This window comes from Mus pahari, chromosome 2, assembly GCF_900095145.1.
Source record: "Mus pahari chromosome 2, PAHARI_EIJ_v1.1, whole genome shotgun sequence".
NCBI lineage: Eukaryota > Metazoa > Chordata > Mammalia > Rodentia > Muridae > Mus > Mus pahari.
In genome coordinates, this window is record NC_034591.1 from 117,186,971 (window position 1) to 117,196,086 (window position 9,116).

The window sequence follows — 9,116 nt, forward strand, 5'->3', positions numbered from 1 at the left end:
CTCTCTCTCTCTCTCTCTCTCTCTCTCTCTCTCTCTCTCTCTCTCTCTCTCTCTTTTTCTCTCTCTCTGCAGCTAGACTTGGGTTGGCCTATCTGCTGTGTGACCTGGAGCATGTCTTTTGCCTTCTCTGAACATAGTTCCTTATCTTCAACACAGAGACCATGATAGGTCGCCCTGAAACCGCTGACTCAGCAAGCTGGACTGGAGGCCAGCTGTTTGCCAGGCCTAGAGCGCAGAGACAGGGGTGTCAACAAAACAAGCCCAGCGGACTTGGACTCGGGGGAGCTGAATATGTTCTGCTAGGAAAACGCACACCAATGTGCACTTCTGTACACCTTCAGCATAGTCTAACTTCCAAACAGGATGTGCAGGATGAATGAGATAAATCAGGACAATGGCGTGGGTGTGTGGGGGGTGGGGGTAGCTGTGAGCTAGGAGCTGTTCAAGAAGGGCAGTCCCCAGAGGTAACCCAGCATCCTCAGAAGCCCCGAGGAAAGTGGCTGAAGAAGGCGCATTTGAGGTACAGAGAGGCTGGTGGGGTTGGAGAGTGCTGAGCAGAGACTGGGAGGACCCATGGGAAGGTTAAAGGTGCTGGGGTGCCAGGCTGACTGGGGCAGGGGGCGCAGAAGGCTGCCTCACCTTAGGAAACAGAAGTGGTAGGACCTGGGGCCTCTACACCAGTGCATACGGTAGTTCTTTCCCACCACCTCCGGCAACAGCAGCAACAGGAGCAGCCAGCACTGTATGAATTGATTGTCAGGAGCTGTTTAAGGGCCTGTGATTGAGGAGATGATCTGAGATAAGCTGCTCCAGAAAAAACTATCTAAAAAAAAAAAAAAAAAAAAAAAAGGCCAACAGCTGCTGGTTCCACGTCATCGCCGTCAGCGAGCCGAGGTACAGGCTGCTCTGCGGTTCACTTCCCTCCCCCATCAGTTACCCAGGAGAGGGAGCTCCCAGGCGCCCTGGGGGAGGGATAGCCCCTTCAGTGACAGGTGAGGTTCTGGGGACTGAACCTGAGGGCGCTCGAAAATAGCTGAGACTGAACGTGTCAGTTTCCTGTTCTTCATGGGTGGGGTCTCAGCTGTGAATAAAGATTTCATAGAAACCTTGGGGTTGGAAGGAGAGAGACTTAAGGAGACCCACCCCAAATCAAAGCATGGAAATCCCTGAGCTTCAGGTAAGACATTTCAGACAGAATCAGCTCTTGAATATACTTGACCAACTATCTATCCGCCCACCCATCCATCCACCCACCCACCCATCCACCCACTCATTCATCCTTTCGCCCACCCATCCACCCATTTACTTAGTCACTCACTCAGTGACTGCAAAATAAGGAAGCACTTGAGTGTTGACAGATTTGAGCTGACAGATTCAGCAGCTTTGGCTCTTTACTAGCTATGTGATTGCAGGCAGTTCACCTCCCTTCTCGGAGCCTCTGGTTATTTATACCTGCCCCTCAAGACTATCTAAGGATAATTAAAATCTTGCCCAGTCGAGACTGATCTCCGAGCCTGGCAAGTACTCCAAAGCATTTGTTCTATATGCCAGAGAGCAGAAGCCTTGTTCCAGGGCTCTGCAAAGCAACCACACAGCCTAATGAGAGTGTAAGTAACCACTGCACGGAGGGGCACTCATTAATTGTTCCAGGAGATACAGGGAAACAGACATGAGAACAGAAAGCATCCGAAAGCTTTCCTCCTAGGCAAAGGATGAGGAAGACTTAGGGTGGTGGGGTGGTGGGTGCAGCAGAGCTTTGAATGACATTTAAGCTAAGCCTTGAAAGATGGGTAAGGACAAAGGGTCTTGTTGAGAAGAGAGTACAGGACAGACAATGCCATACCCTTAGCACCTTTGCTGTGTACAGAGTGGGTGGTGAAACTTGTTCAAACTGCAGACTGGCCCCAGACCAGCATCTGTATTGAACCAGTAGGGGGAATTCATAGACAGGTCAAAGATGGAGGCATTCAGGGTGGAGGACCTTTGAAATCTCTGAAGGACTCCTTTCTGCAGGTGCTGGGGGAGACGGCTCAGTTAAGTGCTTGCTCTGCCAGCATACACACTTGAGTTTGGGTTCCCAGCACTACATAGAAAGCCTGCTGTAGAGCAACCCCAGCATCAGGAAAAGAGACAGGAGGACCAGTCTAGGCAACCAGTGAGCTCCGGGCTCAGTAGGAGTCCCAGCCTCCAAAAAAATAAAGCCAAAAACTGATGGAAAAAGAGAACCGATGTGGACTTCTGGCCTACACATGCACAGAGGCCAACGTGCACACACAGACACAGAAAATAAATCTGAGTATGTATGTGCATATGCATACAGTTGCTTGTGGAGAGCATCATATTCCCTGGAGCTGGAGTTAGAGGTTGTGAGCTGCCCAAAGTGGGCACTGGGAACCAAATCCAAGTGCTCAGAAGGAGCCACGAGTTCCTTTAAGTGCTGAGCCATCTCTCTGGCCCCATACAATTAATTTTTTTAAAAAAGCCTTCTGGCAAAGGAAGGACATCAGGAGAGACGATTTCCCTATTCATTTGGGGCCGTGATAAGACCTATATAGGTGTACCTGCACTGGGACCTTGTTGGGCCACAGCCTAGAACCAGAAGTCCCAGATGTGTGGGGAGCAGAGGGCAAGAGGCTGATCTGAAGGCTGTGTCAGGCACCCACAGGTCAGATGTTGCAGAAGCCACAGCTTAGCCTTAGGGTTCTGCAGGGCAGTCCCCAGCCACTTACCCACTGAACTCATTCATTCCATTGTGGGAATTTGTATGGTCCCGACACAGCACTGAATTCCACCCCTAGAAATGCATGAGCTAATGCACAAGCCACTTTCCCTCTTGGTTCCCCAGTTTCTCCGTTTCCCAGTCTGGTTCACTTGTGTAATTCTAGCAGCATCCTCTGCTGCGGGTGATTTCTGGCCACCACCCCCCCCCCTCCTTTCTTTTTGGTGCTTCCTTCCATCTCTGTTCCACCTCTGGTCTCATTTCCATGGCGTGAAAAATCCCAAAAACTCTGACTCTAGACCGGGTTCCCAGGAACAGTTGGGGGACTGAAGAGTCTTGTGAACATGACTGGTGAGGAACTGGCATGTGGGGTGCTGAGGGGGGCGGCACAGAGGCAAGGAGAGGGTCCTCTTGGTTCCCTGATGCTGGAGTGATAGAACTCGGTGGGTCCAGCGTCAGAGGCACTCCCAACTGACAGACAATCTGAGGGATCCGGGGAGGGCTGCGGTTGCCCAGGCACATCTAGCTGGCCCCCAGAGCAAGAGAACAGCGGCCCCTGACAGACTTGGGCAGAGAGCATCCTCTACTCTCTCCAGATGATCACAGGCCAGACTGAACAGAGACCCCTAAGACATAACAGTACTAACGTCAGACCCACACCTGTGCTTTACGGAGCACTTTGCAGCAAGCACTGCCCTGCAGATCGACTGTTGAGTGTCTCATTTAACCTGCTAGTTACTGTGGCTTTCCCAACTCCTCCAGCCCCAGCCCATGTAATACTAATAATTCTTCCATCTTTCCAATTACGGGTAAAGTGATTGTTAATTGCAGAAGCTATGGATGCAGAATAGGGAAAGAGTCCCGGGAAAGAATATTTTGGGGGACCTACCACTCACTGCCTGGAAGACCCCTCAGATTCTTATCCCCAGATGTCCCTCAGGGCCCTTTTTGGGTCCTGAAAGGCTCTATACAGCTGGACTTGGATTGTACCTCATTCAGAGAGTCTTTGCCTAGCAGGCATGAAGCCCTGGTTTCCCCTGGCAGTGCACACCCCTGTTATTCTGGTACTCAGATCATCCTCGGCTACATAGTGAGATTTGGACCAGCATCTATGGGCTACATGAAATCCTGTGTAAAATAAATAATATCTGTATCATATACGCCTTTTAAAAGACATTTTGAACTATGCATGAGCTGCATCTGACTTTAGAATCCATCCTTATGTTTAAAATTAAATCTCGGAGATGGGGAGATAAATAGCAGCTAAGGGATTATACAGCTCTTCTGGGAGGATCCGAATTAAATTCCCAGCATCCTATGTCACCTGGCTCACATACTCATACACACACAAAAAAATAAAATAAAATGAGTTAAAAGTAAGTCTGTAGCTGGGCATGTTGGCACATACCTTTAATCCCAGCTTTCAGAAGGCAGAAGCAGGAGGATATCTGTGAGTTCAAGGCTAGCCTGGTCTACATAATGAGTTCTAGGCCAGCCATAGCTAAATAAGGTCCTATCTCAAGAAAGAAAAAACAAAGTAAGTCTGCCGTATAGTGTTTCACTAAGCAGGCACAGACAGCTTGCTCAGGGTCACACAGCTAATTGGAGAAGACAACTGGAGTGTGACCCTAGGCCATGTAGCCATCAGAACTGAAAGGCTACACAGGGCCTGACAGACGCAAGGGGCACTGTGTGTGTCATTCTTAGAACAGAGCTGGAGCAGCCTCAGAGGGGAGACAAGCTTTATCTATCTCCTGCCCAGCCTCATGAGGTCTGTGTTGGCAGCGACTGCCTGGCTCGGCTCTGAAAAGATGCTTAAGACAGCCAAAGGTTCCCCAGGGCGGCTCAGACCTTTCTGCCTCTAGCTCTAGCTCTGGCCCTGTGTAGCAAAGGCTGTGAGCCGGCTGAAGACAAATGAGCCTTTACCAGAGAAAACCCCATACCTAGCGGTGGACATCCTAGAAGCACTCCTGCTATTGGGAACCAGATGTCTCCTGGGACTGGGGCAGCACTAGGCCAATCCTGTCCCGCTTGGAGAAAACCTCCTTCCACCAGAAACCTCCAGCTTATTGAGTGCTTCTCTATGGAGTGAGGTATCCTGCAGGACAGCACAGACACCTCTTCCCAGGGAAGGAGCCTCTCCGTTTTCCTTTATGTTTCTCTTTGGCTTCTGTTAAGGTTTGACTCTGCTCTCTACGGGCTCACATTTTGAACACTTATTTCCCAATCAGTGATGCTATTTGGACCAGTTCTGGAGCCCTTAGGAGGTGGAGCATCATTGGAAGCCCAGAAATGATACCCATGTGGGTCTTAGAAAGTTATGCCCAGGCTATGGTTTCTGCCTTGTTCTCTGCTTCATAGTCTTCAGGGATGTGAAAAGCCTCTACCACATGCTCCCTCTGCCACAAACACAGCTGTTCGCCATGCTTTCCTCACCACGATGGACTGAGCCCCTCTGCAATGGCAAGCTGAAATAAAGTTCTCTCTTTAGTCACTTCTGTCAGGGATTATGGTCATGTCAATGTCTGAATAACTAAAAGTTGCCTTTCCTTCCTCCTTCTACACTCCATCCCTTCTACGTTCACGGGAGAAGGCGGACAGGGAAATGGAATAAAATAGAAGTGAAGAAGATAGGATGTTGGGTTGAGGAGGTGGCTCGGTGGATACAGTACTTGTCATCCAAGTGTGAGAACTGGAGCAGACCCTCAGAACCCCTGTAGAGCCAGGTGTGTATCATCGGTGGGATTCTACATGCTAATCCCATGGCAGGCTGATGTTAGCTGACAGTGAAATGGGAGGTGATGACAGGAGGCTCCCCCGAAGTTCATAGGCTAGCTAGCTTGGCATAGGCAGCGATGAACAAGAGACCCTGCCTCAATCAAGATGGAAGGAGAAGACTACCTAAGGTTGTCATCGACCATCAGACATATGCCGTGGCTTGTGTGCATACACGCAAACACACACCCACATGTGGACACACGTTTTTTAAAAGAGGCTAACGTAGAAAAACCAAGTTGAGGCTGAGAGAAGAGCAAGGAGCAGGAAACGGCTCAGCACGGGGACCAACAGAGGGTGTGAGAAGGTGAGAGAGTGCGGAGAATCTGGATGAGCGCTCACTGTTAGGAAAGTCCTCAGAGACTGACAACAGAGAGCACCCCAAGGAAACCCCAACCTGACCCTGCAGTGATACCCTGAAACCCTCCTGTCTGCCCAGCTATTTCAGAGCATGAGAAACCGAACAATCCCTCCCACATCACCGACCAGCAAGCCACGGTCTGTGGGCCAAATCACTGGCGTTGCTGATAAAGTTTTATTGGTACGCAGCCACACTCACTGCTGTGTTGTGTGGCCACTCTCAAACTGGCAGAGTTGGTTAGCTTCAACAGAGACTGTGTGGTCTGTAGAGCCTGAAATATTTACTAGCCAGCTGTTTACAGAAAAAGTTTGCCAACCCATGGGTGTTATTTCTGGGCTTCCCCACATGCAGAGTTCTAAAATTGCTTATCAATTCTTCAGCACTTCTTTTGAATCCACTCATTAAACATTTATAGAAGCCTACTACTTACTATATTAGAATATTCTCCTTTTGGTTTCAAGGGATGGAAAAACTCATCGGAAGTAGGCTTAAGTAAAAAGGGGGGAGATGGTTATTGTCTTGTGTAATAGAAAAACCCAGAACTTGAGAGATGGCAAGCCCAGCCGAGCCCAGCCACTCAGACCACAGTGGTAGGACAAGTTGGTTTGTCATTGGGTACAGTGTTACAAGCCTGTAATTCTTATACTTGAGAGTCAGAGGTAGAAGGATATTAAGTTGTAAGACGGTCTGGGCTCTGTAGTGAGATCCATTTAAAACAACAAACAAATAAAAACCAGCACCACCACCACCACCAAAAATCTTGCTTTTGATGGAACGGTTAGACAGAGATGACAGGACTCCAAGTTTATGTCTGGATTACAAAAGTTGATCTTAGTCCATGCTAATCTGTCCTAGTTTGCTTTCTGTTGCTCTGATAAACACGATAACCAAAAGTAACTTGGGTGGAGAAAGGGTTTATTTAAGCTTACACTTCCAGGTTTTAAAATCCATCACCCAGAGAAGTCAGAGCAGGAACTCAAGCACAAGGCATGAACCATAACAAAGACCATGAGGACACTGCTTGCTGACTTGCTCCTTGGCTCATGCTCAGATAGCTTTCTTGTACAATCCAGGCCCAGTTGTATAGGGATGGTGCCGCCCACGGTGGACTGGGCCCTCCGGCATCAATTATCAACCAAAATAATATCTTATAAGGCCATAGGCAACTATGAATGAGCCAATTCTTCAGTTAAGGTTCTTCCTGCCCAGATGTTTCTTGGTTGTGTCAAGCTGACAAAAGCTAACCAGGGCACAAGCAAGAGGATCTGGAAGGAACAGAATTGCCAGTTCCTGAAGCAGCAATAGCCAGACTTTTTTTTTTTTTTAAATTTAGTAACAATTATTACCAATCTGCAAGGTCAACTAAGCCAGTCTCATACATAGCTGAAATCTAGGGCAAGAGGCTCAACCAGATGCCCAAGGCAGATCAGGGAAGACAGATGGGACAAGAAAGCAAGTCCTTGGCCAGTCTGAAATTACAAATGTCCCCCTTTTCCACCCTCTTGATCTTGCTTCTTGTAGGGTCAGGTGTCTTAATAGAGCAAAGTTTCTTCCCCGGGCAGTTGAGGACATCTGGTTCCAGATACAGAAATAAAATTCTCTGTTCAGGAGCTATGGAGATGGTTCCGCAGTTAAGGGCACATATCACTCTTGCAGAGCACCACAGTTTGGTTCCCAGAATGCATGTTGGGAAGCTCACCATTGCCTGTAACTCCAACTCCAGGATGATTGCACACCTCTGGCCTCTGCTGATGCCTATGCTCAGCAGCACACATATACACACATACACACACATACCACATCTGGCTTTACATGGGTTCTTAGAACCTAACTCTGACCCTGTGACTTCCATCCTGTGTTCAAGATGTGTGTGTGTTTCTGTCTGTCTGTCTGTCTTGCCTACCTGGTCTGAAAACTGACCAGTGAACATATACATAATTGAAAATGAAATAATAAAATCCCCCTTAGAATCTTCAGAAATGAATAGAGACCCAGGTCCCCTTGGAAACATTCCATATCTTAACAGCACAGATTTGGGGAAGGATCTCACCCCAGACGTTATGGTTAAAACAATCCGGTTAGTTTGATCCTCAAGTCCCCTCTGGTAGAGACTTGAAAAGGCCAACCTGGAGGGCGGCTAGATTAAGGAACACCATGTTAGGAATGTGTTATAGCAACATACTCCTCAGCTCCTGCAGGGCAGGCTAGTGAGACCATGATATAACCACAACTTCTTCAGACTTCTGAACAATGTGGGGAACACTGAAGCTGCTGGAAAAAGTATGCTCTCAGACCCACAGAAAGGGAGACGGCAGGTCACGGGGAGAAGAATGAAGGCTACGAAAGCTTTTTCTAAGGACATGATGGATGTCCTGTGAAGGTGCTGGAACTTCATCTCCCAGGCTCGCTGCTGCTGGCTCAGGACAAGTATCAGATGGAAGAGCAGACAACACCACAGATGCGCTTCTCAGGGTGGGAAACACAGGCTGTCCACAAGGGAACGGGGAGACCAAAGTTCTGAGCTGCAGGTAGGGCTCCTACCTCTTAGGTTTCCTTAGTCTCCAGGTAGTCTCTTCAAGGCTAGAAATCCTTTTCCTTGGTGGGGAAGGAAGTCCAAGACCCATACGTCTTAAGCGGCCGCTTAAGAACAGCATCCCGCCATTGGTGGTACAAGCATTTACTATCAGTACCGGAGAGACAAGAGTCAGCCCATCTTTGAACTCAAGGCCAGCCTGGTCTACAAATCGAGTTCCAGGACAGGACAGGGACACAGAGAAACCTTGTCTCATAAAAGAAGCACACACACACACACACACACACACACACACACACACACACACACACACACGCACACTGAAACAAACAAACAAACCAGCATCCCCTTGCACAGGGGACTGTTAATAATGGTGGAATCACCTCTGACCATGGTAGGAAGGTCTTGTGCTCTGCCTCCTGTTTCCATGGCCCCCACTGGTGCTGCTCTGATTTTGTGTGTCTCACAGAGGTCAGGATTCTCAGGAGGCCATGAGACGAAGGGTTTGCGCCCACACGGTCACCTGCTCTCCTCCTCTCCTCCTTCTAGACTCTGTACTGGGTATCTGGAATTCCTCACTCCCTGTCCTGTGACTTCCAGCCTGTTCTCAGGATGTGAGGGTGTCTATCGCCTACCTGAGTCTGAAAATTGACCAATGAACAACCATAGGCCAGAAAGTGTGTGTGCGTGCGTGCGTGTGTGTGTGTGTGTGTGTGTGTGTGTGCACG